Source organism: Pristiophorus japonicus, chromosome 19, assembly GCF_044704955.1.
Source record: "Pristiophorus japonicus isolate sPriJap1 chromosome 19, sPriJap1.hap1, whole genome shotgun sequence".
In the NCBI taxonomy this organism is placed as follows: domain Eukaryota; kingdom Metazoa; phylum Chordata; class Chondrichthyes; family Pristiophoridae; genus Pristiophorus; species Pristiophorus japonicus.
The window spans coordinates 45,513,883-45,530,020 of record NC_091995.1 but is presented as its reverse complement, the minus strand read 5'-3'; the positions used below and the strand labels follow the sequence as shown (position 1 = coordinate 45,530,020).

General features: G+C 43.3%; 1 pseudogene; it reads left to right on the top strand.

The window, feature by feature from the left end:
• Positions 1 to 16,138, top strand: part of LOC139230203 (zinc-binding protein A33-like) — a 650,536-nt pseudogene that overhangs the window by 627,938 nt on the left and 6,460 nt on the right.

Below are 16,138 nucleotides of genomic sequence, written 5' to 3'. Positions count from 1 at the left end.
CCACTGATGCCCCTTCCACCTGCCCAGCTTCATTCCCTTAAACTAAGTCCAGAACCGCGATTGTTGGCTTGATAGGTGTTGGCTAAAAACGTTCTTCAGAATGCATTGTAAGAATTCCACACGCTCTATACCTTTCACATTATTTTTTCCCAGTTAATATTAGAGTAGTTAATAAGAGAAATCCCCTATTACCTCCCTATAGCTTTTGCACTTCTCAAAAATGTGCCTACATACTTGCTCTTCTACGTCCCTCTGACTGTTTGGGGGTCTATAGTACACTGCTAGCAGTGTGATCGCCCCATTTTTGTTCTTTAATTCAACCCATAATTTGATGAGCCTTCCAAAATATCATCCATCCTCACAGCTGTAATTGTTTCTTTAAACAACACTACGACCCTTCCTCCTTTTTTACCGCCCTCTCTATCCCATCTGAAAACCCTGTAAACAGGAATGTTGAGCTGCCATATCTACCCTACTTTCAGCAATGTCTCAGCAATAGCTATAATATCGTACTCCCATGTTTCTATCTGCGCTCTCAGCTCAATGTGCATTATTCCCTACACTCCTTGCATTGAAGTATATATCATTTACCACTGCCAAACATCCTTGTTTTCTATTTTCTCGGCTTTGTTTCCTCTGTCTTACAAATTCACTTTCTACTTTTCTGTTTTCCAATTCCAATTGTGCTTCTCTCCCACTGAATGTATTTTCAGGTCTCCATCCCCCTGCCAAGCTAGTTTAAAACCCTCTCCAACAGCACAAGCAACGCCACAACAAGGATATTGGTCCCAGCTCTGTTGAGGTGCAAACTGTCCAGATTGTACATTCCTGCCTCTCCCAATGCCTCAGGAGTCTACAGCTCTCCCTCCTGCACCATCCCTCCAGCCACGCATTCATCTGTTCTATCCTGCTATTTCTTTAATCACTAGCACGTGGCTAATCCAGAGATTACTACCTTAGAGGTCCTGCTTCTTAATCTCTCTTCTAGCTCCCAATATCTGCATGCAGGAACTCACCCCTCTTTCTACCTATGAAATTGTTAAATACAAATTACATTTAATTTAATGAAACAAAACATGGCCATATACAGATGGCAGGGCAGGTGGTGTGTCGCAACTGCGGTATGTAAGAGTTTGTGGAGAGCATTGCGATCCTGGAAAACTACATGTCTACATCTCAGACTCCAGCTCAACAACACTGAGCTGATGTTCTTCAACAGGCAGACACGTACTGTAAATGTGGTTTTCCAGGATCGCAATGCTCTCCAGAAACTCTTACATACTGCAGTTGCGACACACCACCTGCCCTGCCATCTGTATATGGCCATGTTTTGTTTCATTAAATTAAATGTAATTTGTATTTAACAATTTCGTTTAAGGTTTATTTTCTTGACTACTTACTTGATCTAGTTTAAGTTATACATAATTAAATTAAATATATACGTGTAATAAAAGGCACAACATGTAGTGTAAACAAAGAGCAACAGCTCCTTCACTCTCTTCTCTGTTTAACTGCATCCATTTAATCCCGCTCTCTGCAGACCGCTCAACTCGACAAATATTAAACTAAGTTGCAGGCTGGGTAGTTCAGTGATAAATTAATTTTCAGTAAATAATTGTGAGCTAATGCACTTTGGTCGGAACACTATAAATAAACCTTACACTTAAGAACATAAGAGACTAAATGGTGTAGAAGAGCAAAGGGATCTAGGGATACAGGTGAACACATCATTTAAAGCAGCATCGCAGGTCACCAAATCAATTAACAATGTTAACAAAGCACTGGGATGTATTTACAGGAGTATAGAAACCAAAAGGAATGAAGTTATGTTAAATTTGTATAGGAAAATTGTCAGGCCGCACTGTGTTCTGTTTTGTGCTCCATACAATAAAAAGGGCAGAGAAGCACTGCAGAAAGTGCAAATAAGATTCACAAGGATGTCACCACAACTGAATGATTGCAGCTACATTTAGATTGAACAGTTTGGGCATTTTTACTTTGAAAAGAGAAGATTCACAGGTGACCTGAAAGATGCCTTTAAAATTATGAATGGGTTGGATAGGATCGATCTGGAGAGATTGTTTCCACTAGTGGGAGTGATTAAATGACAAAAAGTACGATTACACAAATCAAAAGTAGATGGTAATTAGAAAAATGAATAAACAAATATGGGTCTGTCCGAGGTGAAAATGTGATTAGGAGAACGATCAACAGCTGCCATCTGAAAAAATAGCAGCAGAGATTATGGTCTGAAAGTACTGAACTCGATGTTGAGTGCAGAAGGCTGTAAAGTGCCTAATCAAAAGATGAGGTGCTGTTCCACGATCTTACTTTGAGCTTTGTTGGAACAGTGTTAGAGGCCGAGGACAGTGAGGTCACAGTGGGAGTGGAGCGGAGAATTAAAGTGACAGGCGTCTGGAAGCTCGGGGTCAAGCTTTTAGACTGAACAGAGGTGTTCAACAAAGCTTTCACCCAATCTACATTTAGTCTCCCCAGTGTAGAGCAGACCACTGCGTGAGCAGTGAATAAGGTATGCTAAATTGCAAGGAGTACAAGTAAATCGCTGCTTCACCTGGACGGAGAGTTTGGGTCCTGGGCAGTGGGAAGGGCAGAGGTAAAAGGGCAGGTACTGCATCTCCGGCACTTGCATGGAAAGGTGTTGTGGGAAGGGGAGTGAATGTTGGGGGTGATTGATTGGTGGATCAGAGTGTCATGACGGGAATGGTCCCTTCGAAATCCTGAAAGGGGAGGGGAGGGGAAGATGTGCTTGGGATCATCATGGAGGTAGTGAAAATGGTGGAGGATAATTCGTTGAATGTGGAAGCTGGTGGGGTGAAAGATAAGGACAAGGGGCACCGTATTGTGGTTCTGGGAGGGAAGAGAATGGGTGACAACCGAAGTGCTGGAAATGGAACAGACATCGTCGACATCCATGACAACCAAGGTAGAGGGTAATCCTCGGCTGAGGAAAATGGAAGACATATCAGAAGTACGATTATGGAAGGTGGCATCATCAGAACAGTTGTGATGGTGTCAGAGAAACTGGAAGAATGGGACAGAGTCCCTGCAGCAGGAAGTGTGGACCCGATAGCTGTGGGAGTCGTTGGGCTTATATTGGATGTTTTTTGATAGCTTAATCCTAGAAATAGAGAGAGAGAAGTGGAGGAAGGGAATGGCAGAGTCTGAGATGGAACATGTGAAGGGGAGGGAAGGGGAGAAATTGGAAGCAAAGTGAATTGAATTTTCCAGTCAGGGCGAGAGCAGGAAGCGGCACCAATACAGTCGTCAATGTACCGGAAAAATAGGTGAGGGAGGGGACCTGCGTAGGACAAGAACAAAGAATGTTCCACATATCCCACGAAAAGGCAGGCATAGCAGGTTCCCATAGCAGGAAGTGATGATGTTATAATGCGGAACTCGCTACCACAGGAAGTAGTTGAGGCAAATCCTTAAAATGCTTTCAAAAGAAAACTTGACGAGTACATGAAAGAAAAGGGAATATGCTGGAAGTTTGAGCTGAGATAGATGGAATCGAGGGAACAATTTGTGCAGAGTAGAAACACCAGCACAGACTAGGTGGGCTGAATGGCATGTTGCTCTGCTGTATATGCAATGTGATTATGCATTACGCACCAGGCGGTAAAATGACTGATCGATCGACCACCCAATTAATGCCCCACACAATTTTACTTCCCATGGGGTGTGAATAGCAGGCAGATCCCATCACCTCAGTTCACCTCGGGGGAGGATAGATTAAAATTAATGATGTATTATTTTAACCAATTCTGAATAGGAACAGATACTCAGCTGGTACAATCACTCCATTGGACTTTATTAATTATTTCACAATTTCCACCATGATGCAAGAATATGGGAATACCAAGTAACAGTTGCTGGAACACGGGCTTTTCCCAGAGTAAGATCTAATTTAACATTGGACGTTAGTGTAAAATGGATCGTCTAGAATTCTAAACGTGTGTCACAGCTGATTTCTCTCCATTGACTTCAATGAAAGGGAAAATCGAACGTTTATTATAATTGGTGACAATTCAATATACTCTGTGTTGCACTATAGCCCAAAGTGATAATTCCCCCAAGGACTTGATTGGGTGAAATTATCTTGGGCAGCAGCAACAAACAGGCAATAGGCAATTGATTGCCGGTTTAACCCACTGCTCCATTTAATGCCCCTTGCCGTCAATTAAAATGAAACAGCGGGTGTAAAAGAGGCAGCGCATCCGCTTTCAGCCCGAATCTCATCATTCTCCCAAATGACCTTTTCTTGTTGGTTTAAAATCAATTTAATGCAATGCTTATCTATTAAAATAACAAGAGAATCTGTTTGAGACGGCAGCCAGCTTAGCCTGAATAAGAACACAAATAGTTCAGAATTTGCAGTCAGCGGTGAAGTAAAGGCATTCTGGCCCTGACGAAAGTTTCTCACAAAGACCTTGCGATCTCTGCGTCGAGAAGTTCGGGTTATCTGACGCCTAATTCAAACCAACGGAGTGTAGTGAGGATCCCGGATTGTGAGCTGTTGTGTTGTCAACAAACTGTCTAAGTAACCAATCCAAATACAGAATTCTCAGACAGCGAACAAGGAAGTGGTTAAGCTCTTAAAATTGTAACTTATTAAAACTGATAGAGAGAGCAAAGCAGAGATCGAGCTCTCAAACGGGAAAAGGCAAATCTGCGATGATGAACAAACTTTAAAAAATATATGATTACATAGCGATTTTTAAAATAGTCATTTTTTATTAAGAGCATAAGAAATAGGATCCGGGGTAGGCTATACGGCCCCTTGGGCCGACTCTGCCATTCAATAAAATCATGGCTGATCATCGACCTCAAAACTTTCCTGCCCGATCTCCATATGCCTTGATTCTCCGAGACACCAAAAATCTATTTATCTCAGCCTTGAATATATTCAGAGACTCAGCATCCACAGCCCACTGGGCAGAGAATTTTAAGATTCACATCCCTCTGTCCTGTGACAGTTGGAACTGGTGCTCTCCACTCTCTGTCCTGTGACAGTTTGAACTGGTGCTCTCCATTCTCTCTCCTATGACAGTTGGAACTGGTGCTCTCCACTCTCTGTCCTGTGACAGTTTGAACTGGTGCTCTCCACTCTCTGTCCTGTGACAGTTTGAACTGGTGCTCTCCAATCTCTCTCGTGTGACAGTTTGAACTGGTGCTCTCCACTCTCTGTCCTGTGACAGTTGGAACTGGTGCTCTCCACTCTCTGTCCTGTGACAGTTTGAACTGGTGCTCTCCACTCTCTGTCCTGTGACAGTTTGAACTGGTGCTATCCAATCTCTCTCCTGTGACAGTTGGAACTGGTGCTCTCCATTCTCTCTCCTATGACAGTTGGAACTGGTGCTCTCCACTCTTTCGTCCTGTGACAGTTTGAACTGGTGCTCTCCAATCTCTCTCCTGTGACAGTTGGAACTGGTGCTCTCCACTCTCCCGTCCTGTGACAGTTGGAACTGGTGCTCTCAAATCTCCCTTTCTGCGACAGTTGGAACTGGTGCTCTCCAATCTCCCTTTCTGTGACAGTTGGAACTGGTGCTCTCCACTCTCTGTCCTGTGACAGTTGGAACTGATGCTCTTCACTCTCCCATCCTGAGACAGTTGGAACTGGTGCTCTCCACTATCCTGTTGGTGTAGGAGGGAGGGCTTTAGTTTCCTGAACAATTGGGACCGCTTCTGCGGTAGGTGGTACCTGTACAAGTCGGACAGGTTACACCTCAACAGAGATGGGACCAATGTTCTCGCGGGTTTTTTTGATAGTACGGTTGAGAGGGCTTTAAACTAGCTTGGCAGGGGGATGGCTCTGAGCTAGTTAGAGTGGGTGAGAGCTCAGATGAACAGAACTCCAAGAAAGAATGCAAAAGGTAGGAGGCAACAGAGCAGAGTAGCACTGGGGTAAGTGTAAACCACAAGGTGATAGGAAGGGACAATATGTATGAATATAAAGGGGCTGCAGGAGGGGTCAAAACAAAAAATCATGGTTTAAAAACTAGTATTAAAACACTCTACCTAAACACGCGCAGCATTCGAAATAAAGTAAATGAGCTGACGGCACAAATCATTAAAATGGGTATGATTTGGTGGCCATTGCAGAAACGTGATTGCAGGGTGGCCAAGACTGGAAATTAAACATACAAGGGTATCTGACAATTCGGAAAGATAGACAAGAAGGGAAAGGAGGTGGGGTAGCTCTGTTAATAAAGGATGATATCAGGGCAGTTGTGAGAGACGATATTGGCTCTAATGAACAAAATGTTGAATCATTGTGGGTGGAGATTAGAGATAGTCACTGGTGGGCGTAGTTTATAGGCCCCCAAATAATAACTTCATGGTGGGGCGGACAATAATCAAGGGAATAATGGAGGCATGTGAAAAAGGAACGGCAGTAATCATGGGGGATTTTAACCTACATATCGATTGGTTAAATCAAATCGCAAGGGGTAGCCTTGAGGAGGAATTCATAGAATGCATACGGGATTGTTTCTTAGAACAGTATGTTACAGAACCTACAAGGGAGCAAGCTATCTTAGATCTGGTCCTGTGTAAGAGACAGGAATAATAAACAATCTCCTAGTAAAAGATCCTCTCGGAATGAGTGATCACAGTATGGTTGAATTTGTAATACAGATTGAGGGTGAGGAAGTAGTGTCTCAAATGAGCATACTATGCTTAAATAAAGGGGACTACAGTGGGATGAGGGCAGAGTTGGCTAAAGTAGACTGGGAACACAGACTAAACGGTGGCACAATTGAGGAACAGTGGAGGACTTTTAAGGAGCTCTTTCATAGAGTTCAACAAAAATATATTCCAGTGAAAAAGAAGGGCGGTAAGAGAAGGGATAACCAGCCGTGGATAACCAAGGAAATAAAGGAGAGTATCAAATTAAAAACCAATGCGTATAAGGTGGCCAAGGTTAGTGGGAAACTAGAAGATTGGGAACATTTTAAACGACAGCAAAGAATGAATAAGAAAGCAATAAAGAAAGGAAAGATAGATGACGAAAGTAAACCTGCGCAAAACATAAAAACAGATAGTAAAAGCTTTTACCAATATATAAAACGGAAAAGAGTGACTAAAGTAAATGTTGGTCGCTTAGAAGATGAGAAGGGGGATTTAATAATGGCAAATGTGGAAATGGCTGAGACCTTAAACAATTATTTTGCTTCGGTCTTCACAGTGGAAGACACAAAAACCATGCCAAAAATTATTATCACGGGAATGTGGGAAGGGAGGACCTTAAGACAATCATTATCACGAGGGGGGTAGTGCTGGACAGTTAATGGGACACAAGGTAGACAAGTCCCCTGGTCCTGATGAAATGCATCCCAGGGTATTAAAAGAGATGGCGGAAGTTATAGCAGATGCATTCATTATAATGTACCAAAGTTCTCTGGACTCGGGGAGGTGCCATCGGATTGGAAAGCAGCTAATGTAACGCCTCTGATTAAAAAAGGGGGCAGACAAAGGCAGGTAATTATAGGCCAGTTAGTTTAACATCTGTAGTGGGGAAAATGCTTGAAGCTATCATTAAAGAAGAAATAGCGGGATATCTAGATAGGAATAGTGCAATCAAGCAGACACAACATGGATTCATGAAGGGGAAATCACGCGTAACTAATTTACTGGAATTCTTTGAGGATGTAACGAGCATGGTGGATAGAGGTGTACCGATGGATGTGGTGTATTTAGATTTCCAAAAGGCATTCGATAAGGTGCCACACAAAAGGTTACTGCAGAAGATAAAGGTACGCGGAGTCAGAGGAAATGTATTAGCATGGATCGAGAATTGGCTGGCTAACAGAAAGCAGAGAGTCGGGATAAATGGATCCTTTTCAGGTTGGAAATCGGTGGTTAGTGGTGTGCACAGGGATCGGTGCTGGGCCCGCAACTGTTTACTATATACATAGATGACCTGGAAGAGGGGACAGAGTGTAGTGTAACAAAATTTGCAGATGACACAAAGATTAGTGGGAAAGCGGGTTGTGTGGAGGACACAGAGGCTGTAAAGAGATTTAGATAGGTTAAGCGAATGGGCTAAGGTTTGGCAAATGGAATACAATATCGGAAAATGTGAGGTCATTCACCTTCGGGAAAAGAAACAGTAAAAGGGAATATTATTTGAATGGGGAGAAATTACAACATGCTGCAGTGCAGAGGGACCTGGGAGTCCTTGTGCATGAATCCCAAAAAGTTAGTTTGCATGTGCAGCAGGTAATCAGGAAGGCAAATGGAATGTTGGCCTTCATTGCGAGAGGGATGGAGTACAAAAGCAGGGAGGTCCTGCTGCAACTGTACAGGGTATTGGTGAGGCCGCACCTGGAGTACTGCGTGCAGTTTTGGTCACCTTACTTATGGAAGGATATACTAGCTTTGGAAGGGGTACAGAGACGATTCACTAGGCTGATTCCGGAGATGAGGGGGTTATCTTGTGATGATAGATTGTGTAGACTGGGTCTTTACTCGTTGGAGTTCAGAAGAATGAGCGGTGATCTGATGGAAACATTTAAAATAATGAAGGGGATAGACAGGGTAGAGCCACAGAGGTTGGTCGGGGAGACTAGAACCAGGGAGCATAGACTCAAAATACGGGGGAGCCAATTTAAAACCGAGTTGAGATGGAATTCCTTCGCCCAGAGGGTTGTGAATCTGTGGAATTCTCTGCCCAAGGAAGCAGTTGAGGATAGCTCATTGAATGTATTCAAATCACAGATAGATAGATTTTTAACCAATAAGGGAATTAAGGGTTATGGGGAGCAGGCGGGTAAGTGGAGCTGAGTCCACGGCCAGATCAGCTATGATCTTGTTGGGTGGCGGAGCATGGTCGAGGGGCTAGATGGCCTACTCCTGTTCCTAATTCTTATGTTCTTATGTTCTTATTAATATTGGGGAAGTCTAGAACCAGGGGTCACAGTCTAAGGATAAGGGGTAAGCCATTTAGGACCGAGATGAGGAGAAACTTGTTCACCCAGAGAGTGGTGAACCTGTGGAATTCTCTACCACAGAAAGTTGTTGCGGCCAATTCACTAAATATATTCAAAAAGGAGTTCGATGTAGTCCTTACTACTAGGGGGATAAAGGGGTATGGCGAGAAAGAAGGAATGGGGTACTGAAGTTGCATGTTCAGCCATGAGCTCATTGAATGGTAGTGCAGGCTCGAAGGGCCGAATGGCCTACTCCTGAACCTATTTTCTATGTTTCTATGTTTCTATGTTTCTCTGAGTTTAGAAATTCCTTCTCAACTCTGACTTAAATGGCCGACCCCTTATCCTGAGACTGTGCCCCCTAGTTCTCGACACTCCAGCCAGGGGAAACAACCTCTCAGCATCTACCTGTCAATCCCCTTCAGAATCTTGAATGTTTCATTGAAATTACCTCACATTATTCTAAACTCCAGAGAGTATTGGCCCATTCTACACAATCTCATCATAAGTGAGCCCTCTCATCCCAGGAATCAATCTAGTGAACCTCTATTGCACCACATCCAAGGCAAGTGTATCCTTCCTTAGATAAGGAGACCAAAAGTATGCACACTAATCCTGGTGTGATCTCACCAAGGCCCGATAGGATAGTAGCAAGACTTGCTTATTCTTATGCTCCAAACCCCTTACAATAAAGGACAGCCTGGCATTTGCCTTCCTTATTGCTTGCTGCACCTGCATGCTAGCGCTGTGTTTCTTGCACAAGGACACCCAAATCTCTCTGAACATCAACATTTAAAAGTTTCTCACATGTAAGAAATATCCTGTTTTTTTTTAATTCTTCCTACCAAAGTGAATAACCTCACATTTCTCTACATTATATTCCATCTGTCACCTTACTGTCCACTCACTTAGTCTATCTATAGCCCTTTGCAGATGCTTTGTGGTCTCCTCAAAGCATACTGTCCTACCTTGCTTCGTATCATCAGCAAACTTGGATACATTACACTCAGTCCCTTCATCTCGGTCATTAATATAGACTGTAATAGCTCATTACAGCCTGTCATCCTGAAAAAGATCGTTTCTCCCTACTCTCTGTTTACTGTCCGTTAACCAATCCTCTATCCATGCTGATACATTATGTCCAATCAAATGAGTCCTCACCTTGTGTAATAATCTTTTATATGGCACCTTATCGAATGCCTTTTGGCAATCTAAATACACTGCATCCACTCATTCCCATTTATCCACCCTGCTGGTTGTATCCTCAAAAACTTTAATAAATTTGTAAAACACGATGCCCCTTTCTAAAAACCATGTTGACTCTGCCTAATCATGTTATGAATTTCCAAGTGCTCTGATACCACTTCCTTAACAATGGATTCCAGCATTTTCCCGATGACTTATGTCAGGCTAACTGGCCTGTAGTTCCCTGTTTTCTCTCTCCATCCTTTCTTGAATAGCGGTGTTACATTTGTTATCTTCCAATCCGCTGGGACTGTTCCAGAATCTAGGGAATTTTGAAAGATCAACACCAGTGCATCCACTAACTCTGCAGCCACCTATTTTAGAACCCTAGGATGTAGGCCGTCAGGTCCAGGAATTTGTCGGTTTGTAGTCCCATTAGTTTCTCTCGTACTTGTTCTCTATTTATGAATTACATTAAGTTCCTTACGGATCATCGGACCCTTGGTTCCCTACCATTATAGGTATGCTTATTGCGTCTCTTCTGCTGTAAAGACAGATAAACAAAATATGTGTTTGCAATTTCTGCCAGTTCCTTATTACCTTTAATAATTTCTCCTGCCTCAGCCTCTAAGGGACCAATGTTTACTTTTGCCACTCTCTTTCTTTTTGCATACTAGTAGAAGCTCTTACAATTTGTTTTTATATTTCTTGCTAGTTTTCTCTCAGTCTATTTTTCCCTTTTTATCGATGTTTGGTCATCCTTTACTGTTTTCTGAAACTTTCCCAATCCTCTGGTTTACTACTATTCTTCACAACATTATAAGCTTCTTCTTTCAATCTGATGCTATCCTTAACTTCATTAGTTATCCAAAGAAGGATCACTTCTCCTCTGTAGTTTTTGTTTCTCTTGGAATGCATTTTTGTTGAGAATTATGAAATATATATTTTTTAAATGGTCGTCTTTGCTTATCTACTGGTGTACCTGATTATCTATTTTTCCAATCCATCTTCCAACCTATCCAACCTGCCTTTCATAACTAGGCAATTGAGTTTATTTAAGTTTAAGAATCTATTTTCGGACTTAGGCAAGTCACTCGCAAATGCAAGGTGAAATTCTATTGTACAACCATCACTCTGCCCCAGAGGATCCTTTACTCATCATCATTATAGGCAGTCCGTCAGAATCGAGGAATACTTGTTTCCACTCTAAAAATGATTTCTAAAGTGACTGAACTGTCCAATACGAGTACCACAGTCCCGGTCACAGGTGAGACAGACACGCGTTGAGGGAAAGGGTGGGTGGAATTGGTTTTCCACATGCTCTTTCCGCTGCCTGCGCTTGGTTTCTGCCTGTGCTCGGCGATGTGCCTCGAGATGCTCAGCGATCTCCCGGATGCACTTCCTTCACTTAGGGCAGTCTTTGATCAGGTACTCCCAGGTGTCGATAGGGATGTTGCATTTTATCAAGGAGGCTTTGAGAGTGTCCTTAAAACGTTTCCTCTACCCACCTTTTGTTCGCTTGATGTGAAGGAGTTCCGAGTAGAGCGCTTGCTTTGGGAGTCTTGTGTCAGGCATGTGAACAATGTGCCCTGCCCAGTGGAACTGATCGAGTGTGGTCAGTGCTTTACGCTGGGGATGTTGCCCTGGTCGAGGATGCTAATGTTGGTGCATCTGTCATCCAGGAGATTTTTAGGATCTTGCGGAGACATCATTGGTGGTATTTCTCCAGCGATCTGAGGAGTCTATTTTATATAGACCATTTTGCTGAGCCATACAGGAGGGCGGGTATTACAACAGCCCTGTAGACCATGAGCTTGGTCGCAGATTTGAGGACCTGATCTTCGAATACTGTTTTCCTCAGTTGGACTGGAGGCGGTGTTGAATCTCATCGTCAATGTCTGCCCTTGTTGTTAAGAGGCTCCAGAGTTATGGAAAATGGTACACATTATCCAGGACCGGGCCGTGGATCTTGATGACTGGGGGGCAGTATTGTGTGGCAGGGACAGACTGGTGGAGGACCTTTGTCTTACAGGTGTTTACTGTAAGGCCCATGCTTTTGTATGCCTCAGTGAAGATGTTGACTATAAATTGTAGTTCAGCCTCTGAATGCATGCGTCGTCCACATACTGTAGCTTGACAACAGAGGTTGGCATGGTCTTGGATCTGGCCTGGAAACGACCGGGGTTGAACAGGTTCCCACTGGTTCTGTAGTTTAGTTCCACTCCAGTGGAGGGCTTGTTGAGTGTGAGGTGGAGCATGGCAGTGAGTAAGATTGACAAGAGGGTTGGCGTGATGATGCAGCCCTGTTTGACCCCAGGCCGGACACGGATTGGGTCTGCGGTTAATCTATTGGTCAGGATCACGGCTTAAATGTCATTGTGGAGCAGGCGGAGTACGGTGATGAACTTTTGGGGGCAGCTGAAATGGAGATGGCTGCTCCATAGATCCTCATGGTTGACAGTGTCAAATGCCTTTGTAAAGGTCAAAGAAGGCCATGTACAAGAGTTGATGTTGTTCCCTGCATTTTTCTTGCAGCTGTCGAGCTGTAAAAATCATGTACATTGTACCACATAGGGGACGAAAGGAAAAAGATTTCCTTTACCATGAGATTGCTAATTAAGCCTGTCTCATTACACAATAGAAGATCAAAAATAGCCTGTTCACTGGTTGGTTCCATGATGTATTGTTCTAGGAACTGTCCCGAATACTTTCCATTAAAATAGCAACATTAAAATCGATAAAATGGAATATTAAAATCGATAAATTGACACTGCACAAAATGTAATTATTTCTTCAAGCCCAGAATCTGTGTTTAGCACTCAATATACTGTTAAGAACACAGTTTCACCTAATCGCTTTGGGTCTAAAATTTAGTGGGGAATTTTATAGTTTAATTATTGCGGAAGAGCCAAAATTGTTATCAGTTAGCCTGGTTTGAGAGATTGCACTGATTGCCGGCTCTGTACACTGCAGGGTGGGGGACAGCACAGTCAGCCTTGGAGGAGTGAAAGACAAACCACAAATTCAGAGTTTCCACAAGAACCTCGAAATTTCGGTCAGTTTCAAAGGCACTGCTAGTTCGCCACATCAGGACCACAAATTCTGGACAATTGAAATGAAACTTATTCCTATGTAATTATTTAATGTAAATATTGTAATATAATTGATTATATTTATTTAATATAAATAAAGCAGAACAGATTTCCATAGCGTTATTTGAATTAAATATTGAAATGCAATTGCTTTATTATAGTTATTTAATTTAAATTCTGCAATAAAACTTATTCCCTATACATATTTAATGCAAATTATTTAAATTACATAACTATTGGAAATCAGTTTGTTATGAAATTTACTTGAAATAACTATATGAGTAAATTAGTTTTATTATAATATTTCCGTTCAATAACTATTTGGAAATCATATTCCTGGCGGGTGCTCACAGCAATCCCTGTACTTTCGGTGTCCCTGTAGAAGCCAGAAATGTCACTTCCTTGTTCAGAAATCTCAACGTTTTTCTGCGTAGCTCACGCTCTCTATCTGTTACACACACACACTCGTTCTTTGAAGATTTATTCCAGATAACCTTCAGGTTAAAACTTTTGAAATTTGTCCTCACACTATTTTCCACATCATTTTGAAAAGAACAGCTGATCAGAAACTGCTGGAGCTGCAGAAAAATATCCCACCCATTTACCTGACTGAGCAGTATTGATGCTCGTTGTGAAACTGGGTTCACTACACTTGCACAGACAGCACAATCTACGTTCAGCAAACAGAATCAAAGCTCCAGGAAAAAATATCAACTCCGAGCCGAGGCTTTTGGGAGAGGCTGAGGCCTTCAAATAAAACCTTTACTGAAGACATTTAAAGAAACCATGTATAAATATATTTATATTTTTTATGAACTATGGTAAATTTTCATTTTTTAAAACATAATTTTGGAAATTAGAAATTTCAGTTACTGACGGAAAATTGCAGCTGAACAGAAAGCATTTTGAGCGATTTGCGGGAATAAGATAACCAGCACCATGTATTGCTTTAACATGAAGCCGTGCCAGCCCAATGTTTAGAAGCCCTGTTAAAGTGAAAGTAAGTGGCAGGTTCAGAGTCCTGGCAGTAAGCTGGGACATTTTCAATACTGGAATTCCCACAGGTACTGTTTCTACAAGAGTTTTCAATGTTCTGCGTGACCCACATCAGTAATGTAATACACAACATAAAAACGGGTGCATGGTTAAATTCCTGAACAGCTGCCCCACAGTTTGGGAATAAACAGCAGACATTGCAATGGGTTATGGTGAGATCTGATTCCATTTTTAGCACTTGGTGAAATCGATCTTGAATTCCATGGAGGATGAAAAAAAATTTAAAAATGAATTAAAACGGCAGCAGGAGGGGAAGATTTCAGAACTGGATGTGAGCATTACTGCTGCTACCTTTAAACACGAACACCCGTTAACAACCCACTGCTTTTATGATCTCTCTCACCGTCTTAGGGACTCACGGGGATCCCTGGAGCAAGACATCTCTGCACAATTTGCAAAAATCCAGTGATACCTTTGAAGACAAAGCGAAGCATTTAATCGAAGAACAGAGGAGACAAAAGGAGGAAGATCGGCGACCAATGGATAATTGAAGAGGAACTGGCATCACTCGAGGAGAACATGCTGAACCTTTGTGCAGCCATGGAGCAGCAAGACAGGATCTATTTTCTCAAGGTGACCCTTTCTAACCCAATCCCCAAACTGTTGGTGTAAGTGTATAATAGGACTCAAACCCCATCACAGCAATGCACAATGTGCGATGTAACTGAGGACCAACAGATATCAGTCAGGATTGAGCTCTGAATGTCGAGAAGACTGCCCCACACTGTCAAGACCTCATACAAGCTGCAGTGTAACTGGAACCAGAGTGAGGAGGCGGGAGCTCGGAGCAGCGCGAGTCCGGGGTCGGCGAGAGGCCTATAAAGGCCAGCGGGAGCTCGGAGCAGTCAGTCGAGGAGGCGGGAGCTCGGAGCAGCGCGAGTCCGGGGTCGGCGAGAGGCGTACCGGTGCAGCTACAGGGAGAAGGCAAAGAAACAAAGGTGACGTCACAGCCTAGGGGGTAAGTGATTGGCTGGTGATTGGTGAGTAGTTTTTCTTTTTCTTCTTATATTGGTCAGTAACTTTTAACATTGTTATTACCAGTTTAAGTGTATCTAAGGGTTAAGACATGGCAGGAGAGCTCGGTCGGGTGTTATGCTCCTCCTGTACCATGTGGGAACTCAGGGACGCTTCCGGTGTCCCTGACGACTACGTGTGCGGGAAGTGTGTCCACCTCCAGCTCCTGACGGCCCGCGTTGCGGAGTTGGAGCTGAGGGTGGATTCACTCTGGAGCATCCACGATGCTGAGAATGACGTGAGTATCACGTGTAGTGAGTTGGTCTTACCGCAGGGAAAGGGTCCACAGCCAGATAGGGAATGGAAGACCAGCAGGAAGAGTAGAGCAAGGAAGGTAGTGCAGGGGTCCCCTGCGGTCATCCCCCTGCAAAACAGATACACCGCTTTGGGTACTGTTGAGGGGAATGACTCATCAGGGGAGGGCAGCAGCAGCCAAGTTCATGGCACCGTGGCTGGCTCTGCTGCACAGGAGGGCAAGAAAAAGAGTGGGAGAGCGATAGTGATAGGGGATTCAATTGTGAGGGGAATAGATAGGCGTTTCTGCGGCCGCAACCGAGACTCCAGGATGGTATGTTGCCTCCCTGGTGCAAGGGTCAAGGATGTCTCGGAGCGGGTGCAGGACATTCTGAAATGGGAGGGAGAACAGCCAGTTGTCGTGGTGCACATTGGTACCAACGACATAGGCAAAAAAAGGGATGAGGTCCTACGAAACGAATTTAAGGAGCTAGGAGCTAAATTAAAAAGTAGGACCTCAAAAGTAGTAATCTCGGGATTGCTACCAGTGCCACGTGATAGTCAGAGTAGGAATCGCAGGATAGCGCAGATGAATACGTGGCTTGA